We start from the raw sequence: 23,176 nt of genomic DNA, 5'->3' as shown, positions 1-23,176 counted from the left end.
TACACAATTCATCCAATGATCCACAAGCGCTTGATGAGATCAAAATATGGTCTATTTTGTCATTTCATTTTCACTTTAATTTGCAAACTCTCTAAAAGACTTTGATGTTCAAGAATACGATGTTTATGATGATTTCAAACAAAATTACTTTTTAGGATTAAAATGAATATGTTTTGAAAATATATGTCATTTAATTACAAAATAGTGAGAATGATGCTTTTTCTTCCTTAGCTAGGTTTGGTAGTTCTCCTACAGCAATGTAACATAGGGAAAACTAATTTAGATAACATGTTTTGAATAAGTCTCGATGTATGTTATTTTTTTGGAGGTACTAATATTTTGTAGATATAAACACAAATCCAAGTCAACCAAGTAGGAGTCAAAGTAGTTGCTCGCGTTAATAGCCCAACCTTGAGCGAAGGAAATTAAGGGGTCATCAGCTCCTAAATTATTGTTCTATTTGGTTCCAGAATTAATGTACATCATTTGTTTTGGTAGTTTATGAGTCTCGAATTTAGGAATTGTGTTCCTAGTCTATGTTTTAAATAACTAGAAGTCTAAGTTCCAATGGTGCTAAGTTTTAGTTAGTCATTTTTCAATACAAAGAAGAAGTTGCTAAGTTTCAAGTACTAAATATAATCTTGTTGTTCATTAGTATATATGTTTTTTTGTTATGAATAAAAATATTATTTTAGGTTTCCATCTCTGAGTTATTATACTTCACTTCTTTGTGGGGGGCCACATAGGGAGTGAACTAATTAGTTAGTATAGGATTTATATTCAGTTCGTAGAACCCAAGTAGACTATGTTGTTCTTGCAACCACTAATAACCAAATTAGTGGACTATTCCTATAATTTTCAACTGTATTTTCATGCTTTATTAAAAATAAATTTGGATCTCAACTTTAGCATAAATTTTCTATAGATTAAGCACTTGAATTTCCATAGAGTAGTTCTTAAGTTAAGATAAGTTTGAAGCATATATTTTTTGAACACCATTGTTAGGATAAACCACAGACAGAAATAAAAAACTACATGAAAATATAACCAATAACAAAAAATAATAGAACACACAGAAATGAACACAAGGTACCAAGATTTAACGTGGTTCACCCAATCCCTGGGCTACGTCCACCAAATAGCAAGTCCGATCTTATTATAATCCAGTGATTACAACCTGATTACAATCTGTAATCCCTTACAGCTCAATACTGCCGCAAGAACTAATTTTGTATCACCACACATAAAAAATACCCAACCCTAAGCCCTTTTTATACAAGTATTAAACCGCTTTAGGGTTATAACATGTCAGCCATATGTTGGCCATAATATGTCGGCTACTTCCCAAAAAAAAAAAAAAAACGGGGCGATGCCCCAAACCCCACTATTTATGAAGTATGTACAGTACTTTCTTGATCAGTCACCACAATATAACAATCTTCGACTTGGGGACTGATCAGGATCCACACTAAACAACAATATCCCACTTGGAGACTGATCCTGTAGCAATACAACTACTGCATGGGGCTCCCACTGGATCAAACCACCCTAGACTCTACTGTTCTTTTATTCACATTTAGTCTAAAAGACCAACTGAAGCTGAAGAGGAGTTCAGCTTCTCCCTTGTTACAACATTTGTCAACATATCTACTGGATTTTCATTGGTATGTATCTTCTCCAACTTTAACTGTCCATCCTCCAAAACTAACCGAATGAAATGGTACCACAACTATATATGTTTGGTCTTAGAATGCAGAGCTGAATTCTTAGCAAGATGAATGGCACTCTGACTATCTGTGAACAAATAATTATCCTTATGAGGATGTCCCAATTCTTCCAAGAAGAACTGAAGCCATATCATCTCTTTGGCTACCTCTGTAGCAGCAACATACTCTGCCTTTGTAGTGGAGAGAGCATTAATCTTCTGTAGCCTAGAAACCCAGCTCACGGCTGCCCAACCAACAGTAAAGACATAACCTGTAGTACTCCGCCTGGTATCAATATCCCTAGCCAAATCTGAGTCAACATAGCCCTGTAAATCAGTAGTAGAGCCCCCAAAGTGTAAACACTTATTGGATGTTCCTCTCAAATATTTGAGAATCCACTTGACAGCATTCCAATGCTCAAATCCTGGATGACTCATATACCTGCTAATGACTCCCACTGCATGTGCAATATCTGGCCTAGTACATACCATAGCATACATCAAACTTCCTACAGCTGAAGCATAGGGTACCTTGGACATATTATCCTCCTCTTCCTGTATCTTGGGACACATCTCCTTACTCAATTTCAAATGACCAGGTAAAGGTGTGCTGACAGCTTTAGCATTCTCCATAGAGAAACGTTGCAACACCTTCTCAACATAATCAGCTTGAGATAGCATCAATGTTTTGTTCTTCCTATCTCTGCAAATCTTCATACCAAGGATTTGTTTTGCTGCCCCCAAATCCTTAATAGCAAATGCATGTGCTAATTGGCATTTCAGCCCCTTAATATGATCCATGTTAGACCTAGCTATAAGCATATCATCAACATATAAACATAAAATAATGTAGCTATCATCATCCAACCTCTTAAAATAAACACAATAATTTGAATGACACCTATTATATCCATGCTCATGCATAAAACTGTCAAATTTCAGATACCATTTCCGAGGTGCTTGCTTCAAGCCATATAAACTTTTCTTCAATTTGCACACTAAGTTCTTCTTACCTTTCACCTCAAAACCCTGTGGCTGAGCCATATATATTTCTTCATCCAAATCACCATGAAGAAAGGTTGTTTTAACATCCATTTTCTCTAAATGCAAATCTTCAGTAGCCACAAGACTTAAAATAGTATGAATAGAAGTCATTTTAACAACAGGAGAAAATATCTCATCAAAATCAATTCCCTTTTTCTGTGCAAATCCTTTTACAACTAACCTGGCCTTAAATCTTTTCTTACCTCCTTCCTCTTCTTTCAACCTATAAACCCATTTATTCTGAAAAGCCTTTTTACCTACAGGCAACTTGCACAAATCCCATGTCTTATTTTTCAGCAAAGAGTCCATTTCATCTTTCATTGCAGACTCCCACTGAATCTTAGTATCCACCTACACAACTTCATCATAATTTTCAGGTTCACTAGCATCAGTAAGTAAAATAGAATACAAAGAGGGAGAAAACCTTTGTGGAGGTCTAATTGGCCTTGTTGACCGTCTAACATTCTCTAGTGTGTGTGGTATTTGTTGTTGCAGTTCTTGCACATCATGAGGAATGGCTGGAACATCAACTTTTGGAGTATCATCCAGCACTACATAATCATCTTCTTTCTTCTCATGTTGCTACAACAGATCTTTGTACAACACTTTTTCATTGATTATGACATCCCGGCTTCTTATAATTTTATGATTTTCAAAATCCCAAAGCCTATAGCCAAATTCATTAATGCCATATCCAACAAAGACACATTTCTTTGATTTAGCTTCTAGCTTGGTTCTATTTTCAGAGTCTATATGAGAAAAAGCTTCACAACCGAAGGTTTTGAGAAAAGAATAACTCACCTTCTTACCAGTCCATGCTTCCTCTGGAATACCACAGGCCAAAGGAGTAGAGGGACCTCTATTAATCAAATATACTATAGTATTGACAGCCTCCACCCACATGTGTAAGGGCAACCCAGCATGCAACCTCATGCTCCTTGCACGCTCCATTATAGTCATGTTCATGCGTTCAGCCACTCCATTTTCCTGTGGATTCCTTGGAATAGTTTTTTGTCTACGAATACCATTAGTGGAGCAATAATCTTCAAATTCATGACTGCAATACTCACCACCATTATCAGATCTGAGACATTTTAATTTCTTACCAATCTCATTTTCAACCAAGCATTTCCATTTCTTAAAAGTTTGAAATACATCAGATTTTTGTCTAAGGAAATAAACCCATACTTTTCTAGTTGCGTCATCAATAAATGTAACATAATAATGAGAGCCACCAAGGGAAGATACCTGAGTTGGTCCCCATACATCTGTATGCACAAGCTCTAATTTCTCCTTTTTGGTTTCCTTCCTTGTCTTTACAAAACTCACTCTCTTTTGTTTTCCATACACACAACTTTCACAGAAATCCATATTCACACATTTTAGACCTGGTAAAACTTTCCTTGAATGAAGTACTTTCATACCTTTCTCACTCATGTGCCCAAGTCTATTGTGCCACAGCGCTGTATCAGAATCTACAGCAGCTATTTGTTCTCCCTGCTCAACTGCAGTAATTGTTCCTGAATATTCATTTTTCTCTAAAACAATTAAAGTATAAGGAACAATATGACCTGTACAAAGATATAAGGTGCCTACTTTCACACCTTTTGCTACTACAAGGGAACCTTTTGAAACCTTCCAATTTTTATCATTAAAAGTAACTACACAACCCTCATCACCGAGTTGCCCTACTGAAATTAAATTTCTACTTAGTTTTGGAACATGTCTTACCTCATGTAGTAGCCAATGATTCCCATTCTGCAACTTAATCTTAAGTTTTCCCTTTCCAACAATTTGACAGGGTTCATTATCCCCCAAATAAACAAGCCCAAAATCCTCTTGGACATAATCAATGAAATAACCTCTATGAGGTGTAGCATGAAAAGAAGCACAAGAATCTAAAACCCATGAATCATCAACACTCTCTAAAGATAGAAGCAAAGCATCCTCTTCGGATTTGTTACTTACCACATTTGCCTCTTTGTCTCCATCTGATTTATCTCCTTCATTTTTCTTTCAAGTCCAACAATCTTTCTTTTTGTGCCCTGGTTTCCAATAGTACCAGCAATCATTTGGTCCTCTTGATTGAGACCTCCTCCCCTTTGACTTTCCTCTTGATTTCCCATGATTTCTAGAGTTACTTCCTCTTTTAGTCGTTCTGCCCCTGCTTTGTGCATTTAAAGCACTTCCTGATGTAGATCCACCTGAAGATTTTCTATGAGTTTCCTCACTTAAAATAACACCGATCACATCATCATATTTTAAGGTACTAGATCCAGGAACAGAATTACTCACCGCCATTACCAAGCCATTCCAGCTTTCAGGCAAAGAACACAAAATCAAGAGAGCCCTAATTTCTTCATCAAAATTGATACCCACAGAAGATAATTGACTAGTAATATTATTAAACTCATTTAAATGATCTGCAACAAATCCACATTCTGCCATTTTCATATTAAATAAACGCTTCATGAGAAATACCTTATTTGAAGCGGAGGGCTTTTCATATAGTGTCACTAGGGTTTTCATCAAATCTTCTGTCATCTTTGCTTTTGTAATATTAAATGCCACCGATGGTGCCAAGCATAACTGAATGCTTCTGAGTGCCTTTCTGTCCAAAAGATCCCATTCAGCCTCTGACATAGTTCCCTGATTCTTGGCTTTTCCTTCCAACAGCTTCCATAAATCCTTCTGATATAAATAGTCTTCCTTTTGCATCTTCCATAACTAGAAGTTCTGCCCATTAAACATGTCAACCCTCAACTTACCCTCATTTGCCATCGCTCCCACTCAACTGTGAGACTCCCACTTAACCGTGAGACTTTCCTGCAGAGGATAACTGAAAGACAACCTTGCTCTGATACCACTTGTTAGGATAAACCACGGACAGAAATAAAAAACTACATGAAAATATAACCAATAACAGAAAATAATAGAACACACAGAAATGAACACAAGGCACCAAGATTTAATGTGGTTCACCCAATCCCTGGGCTACGTCCACCAAACAGCAAGTCCGATCTTATTACAATCCAGTGATTACAACCTGATTACAATCTGTAATCCCTTACAGCTCAATATCGCTGCAAAAACCAATTCCGTATCACCACACATAAAAAATACCCAACCCTAAGCCCTTTTTATACAAGTATTAAACCACTTTAGGTTTATAACATGTCGGCCATATGTCGGCCATAATATGTCAGCTACCATGTCGGCTACTTCCCAAAAAAAAAAAATTTCCCCCACTATTTATGAAGTATGTACAGTACTTTCCTGATCAGTCACCACAATATAACAACCATTTCAAGTTTATGTCCTTGGTTGATAAATTAAATGATTCCAAATGAGTTGGATAAGAACCACTTGAGATGTCCAATATTGGGTTAAGTGCCAAGAATTTTTGGTGTCATTGTCGGGGATGGTGTTAATTCAAATTAGTCTTTCTAGTTGTATTTCTATTCCTTGTAGAATGAAGTGTAGTACTAAAGAAGCATGTTATGCATAGAAGAAGAGACCACTTAGGGAGATTCCTTCCTCATGATAATCAAGAAGAACCATTCCATGATGTTCAAGCTGAACTAGATGAACATCAAGGAGAGAATGAAAAAGACAAACCCTTTGAAAATCCATTTGCTAACATTGATGCTAAATCAAAAGAATCACTCCATCTAAATGAACTTTTTGATGAGCCTGAATATCAAGATAATCCATTAGCCATTGTTATCTATCAAACACCACCTCTTCCTCCAAGAATGGTTGTGCCTGCCTTTCCTTTTCCTATCCCACCTCAGCAAGGGAACCAAAATTTGAAAAACATACCTATTGTTGCACTTCCAAAATTTGATGGCTTTATTACAGAAGGCCCTAAAACTTTTCTCTTTGAATTTGGCATTTTGTATAGGAGCTATGACTACACAACTGATGCCCATAAGTTGAAATTGTTTCCCTCTACTATGAAGGAGGCTGCTCTTCGATGGTTCATGGGGTTGGGTGCAAATGCTATAGCAAATTGGACTGAAATAAGTAAATTTTTTCTTCAAAAATATAAAGAACATTACAGAGGTCAAGATATGAAGGGAGATGAAATTTTTAAAATGTCACAAAAGGAGAGTGAAACCTTAGAGGACTATGTTTTCAGATTCTTGTTTAATGTGTAGTGAAATATACAGCATAACCTAAATGAAGAATCCAAAAAGCATCTTTTTCTGAGAGGGGTGCAAGAAGAAAGCATGGAAGCCCTGGACTTAATGGCTGGTGGAGATGTTACACAAAAAACTTGGAATGACATCAAGGAGATATGTCAAAACTATTCAAGGGCTACTGTGAAGAAAGGTAAAGGACTAAGGAGCCTACCACATAAGACCAATGGTGGGTCAAGAGAATACAAAATGGAGTTATCTAATCTACTGACTAACTTCAAGCAAGATATCATTAATGATGTTGCCACTCAATTGGATACCATGCAAGCCCAAAGGAAAAAGGATGAAGTTGATGCTATGCTAACTAAATTTTACACTTGTTGTAGAGAAAGGAAGAAGAACTACACATGTAATATCATTGCAGCAGTGAATGCACAACCAATGCCCACTAAGTGTAAAGAAATTGATGAGAATATAGGAGAAATTATTTATGTTGCTCAAAGATGGCGATGGGCTCAAAGATAAGGTATGCCTCAAGACCCTCTGAATAATTTTGGTTATAATAGTAATTAGTGGTAAGGAAATATTTTCCCAAATTTTGTCCCTCAAGGATAGAATTGGAACAATAATTGGTCCAACTAGAAACCTCAGTATAATCAAGCCTACCATCAACCACTTTAGTATCCCTAGTAGAATACTCAATGGCCTCAACAAAATAACTAGTATCCTTAGTGGGGCCTTAATCAACAACCTTTGTATCAAGGGAATTGGCAGTAACCACCTCAGTAGGGGCCTAGCCAATCACCTTAGTAGCAAGCCTTGATGTCTCCACCTCAGTAACAATCTCTCATGCCTCTGCCTCCTGTAGCCAATGCTATCTTGCAAAAGAAACCACAACTTCTTGCTCAACCAACACCAAATCCCAACAATAAGAAGTAGGCTTATTCTTTGTAGATCAATGATATTGATCTTAGGTCTGGAACCAAATTCCCTACACCTAAAGGACCTATAATAATTGAGGTCACTAATACTAAAAATGTTCTAGAAAGTCCACCAATTGATGTTCTAATTTCCTCATCTGTACAAGCACATACTCCTCCATTTCCACAAAGGTTAGCGCCTGTAGCTCCATCTAAACCAAATCCTATAGCAACTGATCTCCTAGACCAACTTAAGAAAATGACTATATAGATTCCCTTATTGGATGCACTTAAGGAGGTTCCCCTTTATAATAAAACTTTAATGGAAGCATGTACCAAGCAATCTACTAGAAATAAAAAGGATCCTCCTACTATTCATGTGTTGGGACAACTTTCTAATTTAATGTTGAGCAAAACTCTAATGCCTAAATATTTTGATCTAGGAATTTCTATTGTTACCATACATATAAATGGCATCCAAATTCAGAATTTTTTGATTGATTTAGAAGCATCAATTAATTTCATGACTAGAGAAGTCTTGTTAAGACTTAGGATTATTGGATTAAGGGATACTCCTACAATACTTTAGTTAGCTAACAATTCAACTATCAAACCTGATGGTATGATAGAAGATATTATTGTAACCCTGGATTCCTTAGATTTTCCTTCAGAGTTTGTTGTGTTGTCACCAAGAGGCATCCTTGGAGGATATCCATTAATCTTAGGAAGACCATGGTTGGCTACTGCAGATGCATGCATTGCATGTAAATTAGGAAAAAATGACAATATCAGATGGTAAAAACACTAAAAAGCTAACTCTGTACTCTCCTGCACAACCTCAACTAGAGCTTGACCAAGTTTCTTGGCCAAACCTTGGTGATGATCCTCCAAAAGTTAATTATGTTCAAAAACTCATGATGCTAAAAAGAAACCAATTTTTTGTATCTCAGGAAGAAGATGATATATTGGTAGCAATCCTTACTAATCATTATGATTTTGAGGACTCTACTTCTGAAAATCCTTTGGGCTTCTTGCAAACTATATTGCCTAAATGTGATGCACCTCAATATTCTATAGCACCTAATTACCTTCATACATTATTACCCCATGAAATTAAATCTCCATAAATAGTAGAGATTTTAATTATGGACAAGGTAAAGAAAGCAGAGATTGTTGTAGGAAAAGAGCTAAATATCAATAATGACCTTACTACATCTTAGATGACAAGTACCATTAAACTATTGCAAGATAGTCAACAAGCCTTTGCATGGGACTATACTGACATGAAGGGTTTAGATCCTAGTCTTTGTACACATAGGATATTTATCAACTCAGAATATAAGCTAGTGAGACAACCCCAGAGTAGGGTAAATCCAACACTAAAAGATATAGTCAAAGTAGAGTTACAAAAACTTCTTAATGCTAGATTTATTTATCCTATTTCTAATAGCTAGTGGATTTCACCTTTAGTTATTGTTCCAAAAAAGGGGGGTAAATGGAGAGTATGTGTAGACTACTGGGAGCTTAATAAAGCCACTAAAAAGGATCACTTCCCTCTACCATTCATTGATCAAGTACTAGATAACTTAGTAGGAAAAAGATATTTCTCATTTCTAGATGGTTTTAGTGGCTATAATCAAATCTAGATCTCTCCAGAAGATCAAGATAAGATAGCATTCACCTATCCATGGGGAATATTTTCTTACTCTGTCTTGCCATTTGGATTATGTAATGCACTTGCAACTTTTTAGCAAGTAGTACTTAGCATATTTTTTGACATAGCTACTGATTGTGTTGAGATTTATATGGATGATTTCACCACTTATGGTGACACATTTGAACAAGATCATGCTAACTTAGAGAAGATGTTTAAAAGGTGTCAAGAATACAATCTTTCTCTTAATAGTGAGAAGTGTTATTTCATGATGGAAGAAGGAGTTCTTCTTGGGAACTACCTTTCCTCTTTTGGAATTCAAGTGGATCCTGCAAAGATTTCTATCATTAATAATTTACCAACACCAACCAACAAAATAGATGTTAGAAGTTTTCTTGGACATGTTGGATACTACATGAGATTCATCAAATATTTTAGTAAGCTGAATTTGAGTGGACAAAAGACTATGAAACAACATTCCAGAAATTGAAGGATGTTTTGACAACACCACCTATTCTTAGAGGACCTAATTTGAAACTACCCTTCCACATTCATACTGATGCATCTAACACTACTTTAGGGGCAGTTCTTAGACAAAAAGAAGGTATTGTTGAGCATGTCATTTATTATACTTGTTCTTTGAACTTTCTTAGTGTAACTAGCTTTTGTAACCTTAAGTATATTATCACTAAAGCATGTTGTCACTATCTTAACTAATTATTGTACTTCTTTACATAATCACAATTTAACCTTTCCTCTAGGTGTTATTGTTACATCTTTTGATCAAATCCTCTTCATCAATCAAATAAGTGATAGAACTTAAATCATATAAGTAGTTGTCTTACCAGCCAATAGAAAGTTTGACATTAGTCACAAAATAATGATTGAAACATATTGATCATACTTCTTTAGAAAATCTTCTTCAATCTATTCTCAAAAATCTCCCTCTTGTACTATTTTCAATCTATTCTCAATATTAACAACTATTTGTAAATCCTCTAACAAGGTTGAATTTCTAAATTGAAGTGTCTAAAGTCCTCTAACAAGGCCACTCCTAATAGGGAAATTAAATTCAAGATGTAACAGTGGTAAGCAAGGTACCTAGAACCCTTCTTCCTATCTATGCAATCATAGTGTCTTCTATTCAAGAGATGACATGTGATCCAAATAACAAGATAACTTCTAATGCTCTAGTTGGAAGATTGATTGCATTTGAACTAGATAACTATGATATCCTAGTTTTAGCAATCTTGAGCCTGCATTCGAATCCAAGGTATCACTCAAGAAGAAATCTAAAAGATCTAAAAGAAAAGAATATGGAAGTGAAGAGGAAGATAGTTCTGACAGCGATCTTGAAGCCATTGAAGCATTGTTTACAAGAAGGTATCCCAAAGGCAAAGGAAAGTATAAAGGTAAAATTCCTTTAATTTGTTTCTCTTATGAAGAAATTGGACACATTGCTACAAGATTCCCAAACAAAGAAGAAAAAGATGAAAAGAAGCACAACAAGTACAAAGGCAAGAAGGATTTCAATAACTTTAAGGATTACAGGGACAAAAGTAAGAAATCTTGTTTTATGGCTAAGGATTTAGATAGCAGTGAAGATGAAGAAATGTTTTATATTGCTATAAAAGATGAATCTGATGATGAAAGAGATAAAATGACACTTATTTCTCATGTTAGCAAAAATGATACATGGATTATTGATAGTGGTTTCTCACACCATATGACTAGTGAAAAAAAAAAATCAACATATGGAACATTATGATGGTGGAAGTGTGAGATTTGGAAACAATGAATCATGTTGCATAAAGGGAAAAGGTTGTATTTCACTAACCAATGAACGTAGATGTGATAATGCTTATTGGGTTGAAGGACTAAAGCATAATCTACTGAGTGTGGTATAGTTGAATAACATTGGATTCAAGGTAGAATTCATGAATGGGAAGGCCAAGCTACTAGATAGAAAAGGAAAGCTGGCTAGGTATGGAAAACAAAACAAAGGTAACCTATTCTACCTAGATCTTAGTGAAAGTTCGTATTTTATTTCTCAAGTAGAAGAAATTTGGTTGTGACATAAAAGGTTATTTCATGTGAACTTTGATAATCTAATCAAGATAAGCAAGAAAAAAAGAGTAAGAGGTATTTCTAGTTTGAGAAAACCTAATATGGGCCTATGTAAAAATTGTCAAATTGGTAAGATGGGTAAGAAAATTTTCAAAAGAAAGGACAATAATTCTAAAGAAGTTTTAGAGCTAGTTCATACAAACTTATGTGGACCTATTGGAATAGAGAGTTATAATGGAGATAATTATTTTATTCCTTTTGTTGATGATTACTCTAGAATGATGAATGTAATGTATCTAAAAGAAAAGTCTGAAGCATTTCAAAAATTTATGTGGTATCTGGCAAGAGTAGAGAAAGAAATTAGAAAGAAGCTCAATTGTTTAATATTAGACAGAGGTGGTGAATTCATTTCCAATGAGTTCAAAAAATTCTGCATTGAAATAGGAATTAAGAGACAAGTATTGCAATCAAGTAATGGAAGGAAACAATTAGTACTATAGTACATACCTTGAATAGAGTATGGTTGAAGAAAGACTCAAATCAAACTCCTTATGAACTATGGTAGGGCTACAAACCTAATGTAAGTTACTTGAAAGTATTTGGTAGAAAATGTTATATCCTGAAGGAATCTAGAAAAGGTAAATTTGATGTCAAAGGTGATGAAGGCATATTATTAGGGTACTCCTATAGAAGAAAAGCATATGAATGTTTGAATTTATCATCTCATAAAATCATAGAAACTGCACCAGTAATAATTCATGAGTTTTTAGAAAAGAGTGAAGAAGAGAGTAGCGAAGAACTTGAGGACTACCAAAAGTTTGTCTACTATGAACCTAATACTTTACCAAATCAAATTGAAAGTCAAAAAACTTTACCTCCGAAGTCCCCAAAATCTCCAAAAGCTACCAAGTTTCAACCAATGCAACCCAAGTCATAGTCTGAAAGACCTAAGTTGCAATTAGAAGCTACTGAGTTGTTGCGAAAGGAAACTGAGTTTGATGGACATGAGTCATAGATAGTGGGACTCGAGCTTAATACAAAAGATCATGGCAAGGTTAGTGGAACAAATTCTAAATACAAAGTACCTATGTTAGTAAGATATGTCAAAAGGCACCATACACCTAATCAGATCATTGGATACAAGTCAGATAGAACAATGACAAGAAATAAATTGAAAGGTACATGTTTTCTTGTTGAATTTGAACCTAGATCAGTGAAAGATACTTTAGATAATGAAAGTTTGATTGAAGCTATGAATGAAGAAATAAAATAGATAGAGAGGAATAAGTCTTGGACTCTTGTTCCTATACCCAAGGATAAAAATGTAATTGGCACAAAGTGGGTTTTAGAAATAAGTTGAATGAAGATGGAGAGGTTTCAAAAAATAAATCAAAGTTAGTATGCAAAGGTTTTTTCAAGAAGAAGGTATTGATTATGGTGAAACTTTTTCTCTTGTTGCTAGATTGGAAGGTGTTAAAACTTTACTTTCTTATGCTACACATAAAGGATTTAAAGTTTATCAAATGGATGTAAATTTTGCATTCTTGAATGGAATTATTGAAGAGGAAGTTTAAATAGAACAACTTGAAGATTTTGTGGATCCTAGAAAAAGGGATATGGTCTGTAACTTATGCAAAGCATTGTATGGTCTCAATCAAGCTCCTAGAGCTTGGTATGAAAGAATTCATTACTAATTGATAAATATTGGTTTTCTAAGAACAAATGATAACAATAGTTTGTATATCAAAGAAAGACCAAACAAGAAAATTGTGTTGGTTGAAATCTTTGTGGATGATACTTTATTTATAGGAAATGATCACTTGTGCAAGTGATTTTTAGAAGAAATGAGTAAATAATTTGAGACGTCTATGTCTAGAGAGATAAAATTCTTTGTTGGGTTGCAAATCTAGTAGAAGAAAAATGGTATCTACATTACTCAATCCAAATATATCAAGGAGATACTAAAGAAGTTTGGAATGGAAGATTCAAGACCAATTAGAATACCTATGTCTACTGGACATAAGCTTTCCAAGAATGATGATTCCAAAGAGGTAGGTAAAATCACATACAAATCAATTATTGGAAAATTGCAATATGTAGTGCACATAAGGCCTAATATTACATTAGCAATTGGTATGGTGGCAAGATTCTCAACAAATACCAAAGAAAATCACTTGATGGAAATTAAGAGAATCATGACATGTCTAAAGGGTACTAAAGACTATAGATTATGATACAAGAAAGGAGGCAATATAGATTTGAAAGCCTTCACAAATTTTGGTTGGACAGGAAGTGTTGATGATAGAAAGAGCACCAGTGCTGAAGCATTCTTTCTTGGTAAAAGACTAGTGTCTTGAACAAGCAAGAAGCATAATTGTATTTCTTAGTCCATGACAGAGGTAGAATATGTGGCAGTAGTAGTTAATTATTCCAATGTTGTTTGGTTCAAACAACTATTAGCAGGTATGAAGATATAAATCAAGGATCCGGTGGTTATATTCTATGATAACACTAGTGCAATTAATATATCAAAGAATCTTGTGATGCATACCAAAGCCAAGCACATTGCTATAAAATATCACTTTTTAAGAGAATTGGTACAAGATAAAGAGGTAAGATTGGAATATGTGAATACTAAAGAACAAATTGCAGACATATTCACTAAGCAATTACCTAAAGATGCATTTTTGTAAATAATAAAAAAGTTAGGGGTCATTCCCTTATCTGAAGCTCACTAAATGAAGTTTAGTGATGCATCAACTAGAGCATGTTGAAGATCAGTCAGTTGATGTAGTATTGAAAAGGGAACATTTCATATGAATCAGTACATAAGGTACACTAATATTATTTTAATATTATCTTTGGCATGAGATGTCAAAGAGGAAGAGTTTTTTGTCATATCACAAAAAAATTATTTGAAGATATCAAAGAAAGAAGATGAACTTGGTTTGATATCAAAGAAGGAGGATTTGCTGATAGAGGAAGAAACTAAAGGCAAAGGGAGTTCACACTAATGGAGGGAGTTCTCATGGATAAGAATTAGAATGAAATGAAGGATATGTTCCTTACTTTATTCCTACTCTAAAATTTCATTTTATTATGACATATTGTGTTACCATCAATGCCAAAGAGAGAGATTGTTGAAAACAATTGGTTAATTGTGTATTGTCTTTGATGTTACACAAAATTTTATATCTTTACCAGTTAGTGTGTGTCAAGCTCACTCGAGCATTGAAGATAGTTTCTTATGTCTGTCAAGCATTCCAGAGTTTGCCAAGTTTAGAAGACAATATCTACCAGGTTCACTTAAGCAAAAAAGGGAAGATCATAGAAGTTGAGTACAAACTGAGCTCAATCAGTTAATGAAGGAAAAGTTGGATGGAACTAGTATTAGCTGAGATCACTTGGTTACCAAAGGAACTTTTTGAATATGTAGTGTTAACTGAGTTCACTTGGCTAACACAGGAAAATAATTTCTAAGTTAGTATCTACCAAGAAGGTTTGGCTAATCAAGGATTTTGTTTTTTTGGCATATTAACTTTAATTGATTTGTTTGTTGGTTCTAGCTGACTGAGGAGATGAATATTAAGTATTCTAAGTTGTATTCAAGCCAACATGACAATGTGTAAGATATAAATATAAGGTCAAGTTGAGGATTGAATATGTGCAAGGAATAGAAGATTTGAAGCTAAGGTCAAGTTAAGGATTGAATGTGTGCAAGGAATAGAAGATTTGAAGATGCTTAGAGGAAGTGAATTAGAAGGATAAGAAGAATATCCTTGTTGAGTTGCAAAGATACATTTGATCATAAAAGACCCAAGTATACAAGCTAGAATTGAGATCTGTAATCAAAAATTCAGTTGCATCAGATATCAGGTCATCTCATTGTTACTCTCTAACCATTATAGTAGTGATCTAAATCTCTTAACAAAGTTTTCTTAACAACTATTTATAAATCCTCTAGAAAGGTGGAATTTCTAGATTGAAGTGTCTAAAGTCCTCTAACAAGGCCACTCCTAAAAGGATGATTAAATCCTCTAACAAGGTCACACCTAATAGTGTGTTTTTTAACCTTTAACAAGGTTGGCTCCTAATAGGGCTCACTTCAAAAGAGTGAAAATCAGTCACTAGTTGCAATTGGTGGTTTTTCTCAAATTGGGTTTCTACGTAAAATCTTGGTGTCACTTTTGTTCATGCTATTTCTTTCATGTGTATGAAACTAAGTTAAATAAGGCTAATCATAGATAATATCTCAAGTTTTTCATTTTTTAAGTTATTGTTTCTATCTTAGTGTTTTCCAAGTTATAACATTTACCAACATAAACCAAGTGCCTATGTATTAACCAAGCATCAATAATTTTAGTGAAGTTTATGTTATGTATTGACATCTAAGAGATCTGGGATTTATTTTAGTGGTAATTGATACACCCCTCCCCTCTCAATTACTCCTCTTATATTTCCAACAATGTCATCATAATATTCATCAACAACTAACTTGGGGATCCTCATTGTGTTCTTTATTTTACCTTTAAACTCATCAAAGTATCCATTCAAAATAGTTTCAAAATTTTCTCCCAATTGTTCAATGAAATTGTTAATTTTCTCACTTAATAGTTTTTTATTATCCCATACAACTTCTCCAATAGTAGGGAATGAATTTTAGACATTGAATAATATACACATTAGGAGTGATCCAAACTTACATGAAGTATTTTTAGCCTTCTTGATGGCTCCAAGATTCTCAACTAGCTAAATCACTTGAAGATTGGCAAGGTCATAACTATGATCCTTCTTCATAATCTTATATCCTAATTCTACTAAAATTCATCACACACTATTCAGTCAACTTGACTAATAGTATTTGTGTACAATCACAAGGATTGAAAATTCAATAACAAGATCACTGATGTCATCTAAAAACATTCCTTGTGTTGACAAATGGCTAATAGTGATATGTAATTGTTGTCATTTATGGCAACACATGATGTATGTGTTCATAGGAAACCTCAAAAATAAAGATACTTAGTGTTTGGTAATCAAAAAATTATCTAAGTATAGCATTTGGTTTACAACAGTGTATTGTTTTGTTTATAACTTGTTGCTAACGTCATTTTATGGCTAGAAAAGTTACTTGGAGATAGTATACATGTTGATGATGATGTTTATAACCTTGAAAGTCAGTACAAACTATAAAAAATAGAGATAATCATGTTTGAAGTGAAACAGGATAGTGGAATTGAAGGAAAAAATTGTTTTTTCTACAAATTAATTTCTTGTCCAATTAGGGCCGACATCCTAGATGTTTACACTATGTTGGAAAAGTGGATTGTGGTCCTAGCCAACCTAGAAATATTTTTTGTAAAGGCATGGTATTTATACAAATGACGTTTTGTGATAAGAAGTGTAAAGTAAGCATTGTAATTGTTATGTTGAGAAATTGTATGTGAACTTTTGTGAAAGCAATATATGCGAATTTTTATATGAGCTATTTGGTGATCCAAGATTGAGCTAAAGATTAGAGATCATTCAAGGAAGAAGTTATAGTACTTATATTCAATCTAATTACTTATTTGGGTAGTGAGCTCTTCTTGTAATTGGAAGTGCATGTTTGGGCAATGGGTTCATCTTTCATTCATTGTACTACAACTCCTAATAGGGTTGGAATCTCCTAACAGGGATTCAAAGTCTCCTAACAGGGACTCCTTATACCAAATGTTCTCATTGACTCCTAATAAGGTCCATCCTCTAACAAGGAAATTATTTATCAATATATTATGTAGTGGGTATCATCCCCACCAGGGTTTTCCCTTGGCCAAGGTTTCCTCAGTTAATAAAATATGGTGTTATGAGTTATCTTTGTGCATTGTTACTATTACTAATCAACATTAATTTATTTCTTTGTTATGAGTGGTTTAAAGTAAGAAATAATATCCAATTGGCAACTAAAGTTTGTAGATTACTAATTCACCCCACCAATAATCCCTATTTCTAACACCTTGGTCATTCCATTTGGCCTTAGTTTATTCTTCAACAATGTTCCTAGTTAAGCATCACATGGTTTTAATACAATTTAGGGTAGGGTACCCTATCACTCGATGATATATTGTCTTTTGTTTTTTACTGACCCATTCTTCAGCCACATTTTCATGTGTGTACCCTTCTCAAAAAAATATTTATCCACTCAACTTTGAAAAAATTGGGAAAAACTAAGGCATATTAGAATATTTAGAATAATTGGGGGGGTGAATCAATTATCTAAGGTCTAGATGTGCCAATTAAACAAATAAATAGTTAACTACTTTAGATAGTAACATTCATTAGCTCGGTCTTTATAGCCAACTTTAAGTAACATCAACTAGTAGTCCACTTTCCTATATATAAAAGACTTTTTGAATGTAAACATTAATAGTAAATCACTACAAATAACATCTACAGAAGTTTAACAGTAGGATTTAACACTGAAAACCCAATTTGGCAAAAACCACTAGTAACATGTCACTAATTTTTTCACTCTTCTAAAGCGAACTCTGTTAGGATCCAACCTTGTTAAAGGTTACAAAACACACTGTTAAATGTGGCCTTATTAAAGGATTTAATCATCTTGTTAAAAGTGGCCTTGTTAGAAGACTTTAGAACATTCCACTAGGATGTCACCTTGATTAAAGGATTTACATATGATTGTTAAGTCAACCTTGATTAAAGGGTTTCAAATACTAATATAATGGTTTGAAAGTAATAGAAAGTTTTGATCCATCAAGTAAAAATCACTTTGTAAATACAGATCCCAGTTTAGCTCACAAGATGATTCACTATCTAGCCTTCATTCTCATATTAATCTTTGACTTGCTAGGAAGCACTTCAAGAAATCACATTTCTTCTCTTCTCAACTCTTATCATCCTTTTTCTTAAGTTCACCAATCAATAGTATCAGCAACTGCTCCAACCTTCAACCTATTTTAGAGTTATCTCTTTTAACTCTTTAAATAGGTAGTTCAAATCCTTTTTTTCTTAAACACCACTATAGATCTTAGGGTAAGGTTAGATTCATCAAAACCTTCCAACATTTCATCTCCTATTTTTTGTTCTATAAAATTCTTCAAACTTCTCATTCAATCATTACATAGAAATGTGAAAACATGGTTTATCTTGATTTTAATATTCTAGGTCATCCATCTTTATCTTCAACATGCTTTCCATATTCCAAGAAATTAAGTTAGTTGACTAGAAATTATGATCTCTGATAAACTGTTAATATGTTGTTCCTCAGTCAACACTATGTTCTATCACCTGGATATCATTGGGTTACTCAATTGCTACCAAATTTTTTTATTTAGCACATATACTGTCACTCAATAAATTACTGATGCTCGATCAACACTTGCATCACTTGACATATACTTCAAGTTCCTTAATCTTCTACTTTGTTGCTTGGTTAAGTCTATGCATTTGGTCTCTATCTTTGATCACTTCTTCAAGGCTTTAGTATTATTGTCTTCTCCACTTGAAACATGATTAAATAATCAATTTATCTTATCAAATTCCAATTAATCAAGTGTCCATTTGTAGTTTCCTCTTCATAACTCAACCTTTCCTCTAGATACTTTTGTTATGATCAACTTCTCAAATTATCTTCATCATTTAAATAGATATGACACTCATATCAGATAGAAAACTATCTTACCAATGAGGTTTGACATCAATGAAAATATAACAATTTTTTCAATTGTAGTTTCCAATAATCTCCCTCTTTGGCATTGATGGCAACACCTCTAGTTACTATGCAATCCAGAACATGTACTTGTAGAACCAGAATCAGTATGCAAATAACATTAACAAATAAAGTAAACATTCACAAACCAAAAACTAAATTCACATATATGCTTAGACTAAGAAAGAAAATAAGAAGTGCAAACCTCACGAGAGAAAACACTCCATGCTTTCTTGATTCTGTAGATGTGTCCTTTTGCTGTGGATGTATGCTCAAGATGCTCAAAAGTTGCTTCAATGGAGATGGGTAATGGCAAATTGGTAGCTTTGTGAGCTCTCAATTTGGCATTATAAGGGTATGGTTGATGGCTTTGGTTCTCAAAATAGCATGGTAACTTTATCTCAAAGATTGTTGATGAAATGGCTTGGGATGGGATTCAATTTATAGGCTAAAGGGTAGAGGGATGGAGGGCTTAGATGCAAGGATGGATGAAGGCTTAAGGAGGGCTAAGATGCACTCAAAGGGGAGCACATGGATTGTGCTTGTTTAGCACCAATGAGAAGGTGACACTTGTCACAAGGAGGATGAGTGTGAGAGGGTAGGGTAAAGGGTTGGTTAAAGTCATGATGAGTGGGGTTGAGTATGTAAGAGGGATGTAAGAGGAATGAGTGTGGAAGAGGGAAGAGTGTGGAAGATGGGTGTAAGAGTCATGAGTGGGCTTGTAAGAGTCTTTATGTTTTGTAAGAGCACTCATGACTTAGTGGTTGGGTTTTTTGAGGGAAGACTTTGGTTTGGTTTAGGAAAGTTTTAAACTTGTTTAAGGAATGTGACAACATTAGGGGGTGGATTAGGCTTGGGTTTAGGATTAGATTAGGGATGTTAGAGATGTGCAAGTGGATGGCATTAATGAGGGTGGGTGAGTTAGTGGCTAAGCTTGGTTAGCATGGGTGGATGGGGTGGATTAGGCTAAATGGAGGATTAGAGATAGGTTAGGGGTTTTTGAATTTGAGGATTTCATTTATCAAATAGATTTATTTAATAAATGGGGATTTTTGGAATTAGATAGAAGAATAGGATTTAATTGATAAATAATAGATTATTTGATTTATCAATTAGGACTATAGATGATTAATTAAATTAATCAACTAGGGGATGACAAAGGATTAATTAAATAGAAATTTAATTAATACTGCCTTTTTAGATAACTAAATAGGATTACTAAAATAGTGTAATCAAATTTAGGTGTCTACATTTTGCCCCTCTTTGACATAGTGTTGAGACAACACTATTTCAAAGAAGTTCGAATGAAGACGACACAAAGAAGATGTTTTAGCAACAAGGTTGCCCCAGTCTCGGATAAGAAGAGGAGAGACTAGACTTAGATGATGCCCCCTCAAGAAGGCGGTGGGGAGAGAAATGAGGCTCGATGACTTCTTGAAAAGTACAAGAAATTGAGACGAGCTGAGATGCAGGTTGGCGAAGAGAAGGGGCTGAATTAGCTCAAACTCTCACTACGGGAGAATGATAAAGGGAAATCAGAGGCACAATAGTAAAGCAAGCTTAAGACTTTCCAGGATTGAGGGGGGAGATGGAGGAGCGGAGCGCTATAAAAGGAATCCATTGAAGCTTTTTGAGCGGGGGGATACTTCAAAGAGAAGTACCACCATGTAGTTGAGCACTAGATTTGCTATAGGACTGTTGGTTAATTGCCAAGGTTACCAAGAACATCAAGGCCTTTTCACCAACCGTCTAGAGGACTGATGAACTGACTCAAAACAAACACACAAGGATTGCCCCAGTATCACACATGAATCCCAGAGGAAGCAGCGTGGAAACAACACTAGGTAACCCACAAGCAGAAAAAGAAAACAAGCAAAAGACTTGATCAAGACCTTACGCTCTAATTGCCCCATTCGCAGCATACCATGATATGGAAGATCATGGCAACCTTGAGGAGGGAACAAGGAGATTGCTTGGAAAAGATATTTCAAGACCCAAAAGGGAAGATCCCAAATCAAAAGAAAGTGAAAATCCAAAAGAGAATTGTTTGCCAACGAGATGGGTAGGACGAGGTACTAACGGACCAAGATCAGACATGAGGAAAGCTATATCCTACAAAAATCTATCAGAGAGCACCTAAGCTGATGGATCTGGATGAGTGATGTGTCTGGCAAGCTGAACTAAGAAGGATAATACTTTGGTGATAGGAGATCTAGCTAAAGGATGCATTGGAATATCTAACCAAGGTGTGCAATGTGTGCAAGGTGTTGACCAAGGATGAACTAACATGAAAGCCGGATAGATACAATGATACTAAGCTAAAGAGGATGTATAAGCTGACAGACCAAGATATGTTACAAATGTACAAGTTTGTTCATGTTTTGGTTTTTTGTGAGATGGAAATGTTTGTTGAAGGATGGGGTGTCTATAATAGTTGATAGGTGGATAGGTAGATGGTTTGTGAAAAGCTTAAGGAAAATGGGATTCTATGTGTGCATGTGATAGGATACAGGCTAGGATACAAGATTATTTACAAGCTGGAATATGGTACAAGCTTTGGACAAGATTCGAATATATACAAGGTATGGTACAAGATTTACAAGGTATAATACAAGCTTTGGTACAAGATTTACAAGTTGTACATGAGGTATTGACAAGCTCCATCAGATTTTGGATATTTGATTGGAACACCAAGGGAACAAGTAGGTGTTTTATGGGATGGTGGGTGGATGGATGAGGGATAAGATAGTGATAGATAATGGATTAGTCTTTAGCACACAGGGCGCCTGAATTACCAGGTTTTCACCAAGGTACCTATCCAAGGTGCTTGAATTGCCAAGTTTTCACCATTGGACGCTTATTTCTCTTTACTATTTTTTTTCTTGTATTTTTCAAAAGCTGGGTATACCAAGGATCTTCAAGCATAGAACTTCTTGAGATGAATGATGTTAGTGGGATCATTCAAGAGTTCTCCTTCTGGTGTAGATAATTGATAGGCTCCGGAGCCAAAGGAGGCAGTAACCACATAGGGACCAAGCCATGTAGGTTCAAACTTGCCTTTCTTTTCTCGATCTGCTTGGACTTTCATATTTTCTTTGAGGACCATGTCACCTGGCTGAAAGTGTCGTGGGAGCACCTTCTTGTTGAAATTCCTTTTGAGACGAGTTTGATAGACTATGAGATGGTCATAGGCTTGTTGTCTCTTCTCGTCTAAGAGATCTAGCTGGGTGAGTCGAGCTACTCTGTACTCTTCATCTGAGATTTGCCCTCGCAAAGATATGCGTAGTGAGGGAAGTTCAACTTCTATAGGTAATACCGCTTCAGCACCATAGACTAGGGAGTATGGAGTTGTGCCTGTGGATGTACGGAAGGAAGTTCGATAGGCCCATAGAGCCGGATTTATTTGAAGGTGCCAATCACGGCCGGAATCATTGACAACTTTCTTTAGGATTTTGAGGAGGGTTTTATTAGTTGCCTCTGCCTGGCTGTTACCTTGTGGGAAATATGGGCTAGAAAAGTGGTGATGGATGCGGAGGGAAGTGCATAATTCTTCCATGTTGAGATTTTCAAAATTACCTCCATGGTCAGTGAAGATGGTGGATGGGATGCCGAAGCGGCAAACAATGTGGTACAAGATGAACTTGGAGACTTGAACTCCTGTAGCTGAGACTAGGGGGACTGCTTCCACCCACTTAGTGAAATAGTCTGTAGCTGTTATTATCCATTTATGTCCATCAGATGAGAGAGGGGTGATAGTTCCAACTAGATCAAGGCCCCAACAAGCGAAAGGCCAAGGTGGTGCAATAGGTTGTAGATCTTGTGCTGGCGCGTGCACAAGATTTGCATGCTGCTGACATGGGAGACACTTTCTGACAAAGTCACAAGAGTCTTCTTCAATGGTAGGCCAATAGTAGCCTGCTCTAAGGATTTGTCGTG

This window comes from Cupressus sempervirens, chromosome 9 (genome assembly GCF_028749045.1).
Source record: "Cupressus sempervirens isolate cs-2001-9-10 chromosome 9, ASM2874904v1, whole genome shotgun sequence".
NCBI classification, from domain to species: Eukaryota; Viridiplantae; Streptophyta; class Pinopsida; order Cupressales; family Cupressaceae; genus Cupressus; species Cupressus sempervirens.
The sequence above is the reverse complement of the archived record's forward strand: the minus strand, read 5'-3'. Positions refer to the sequence as shown.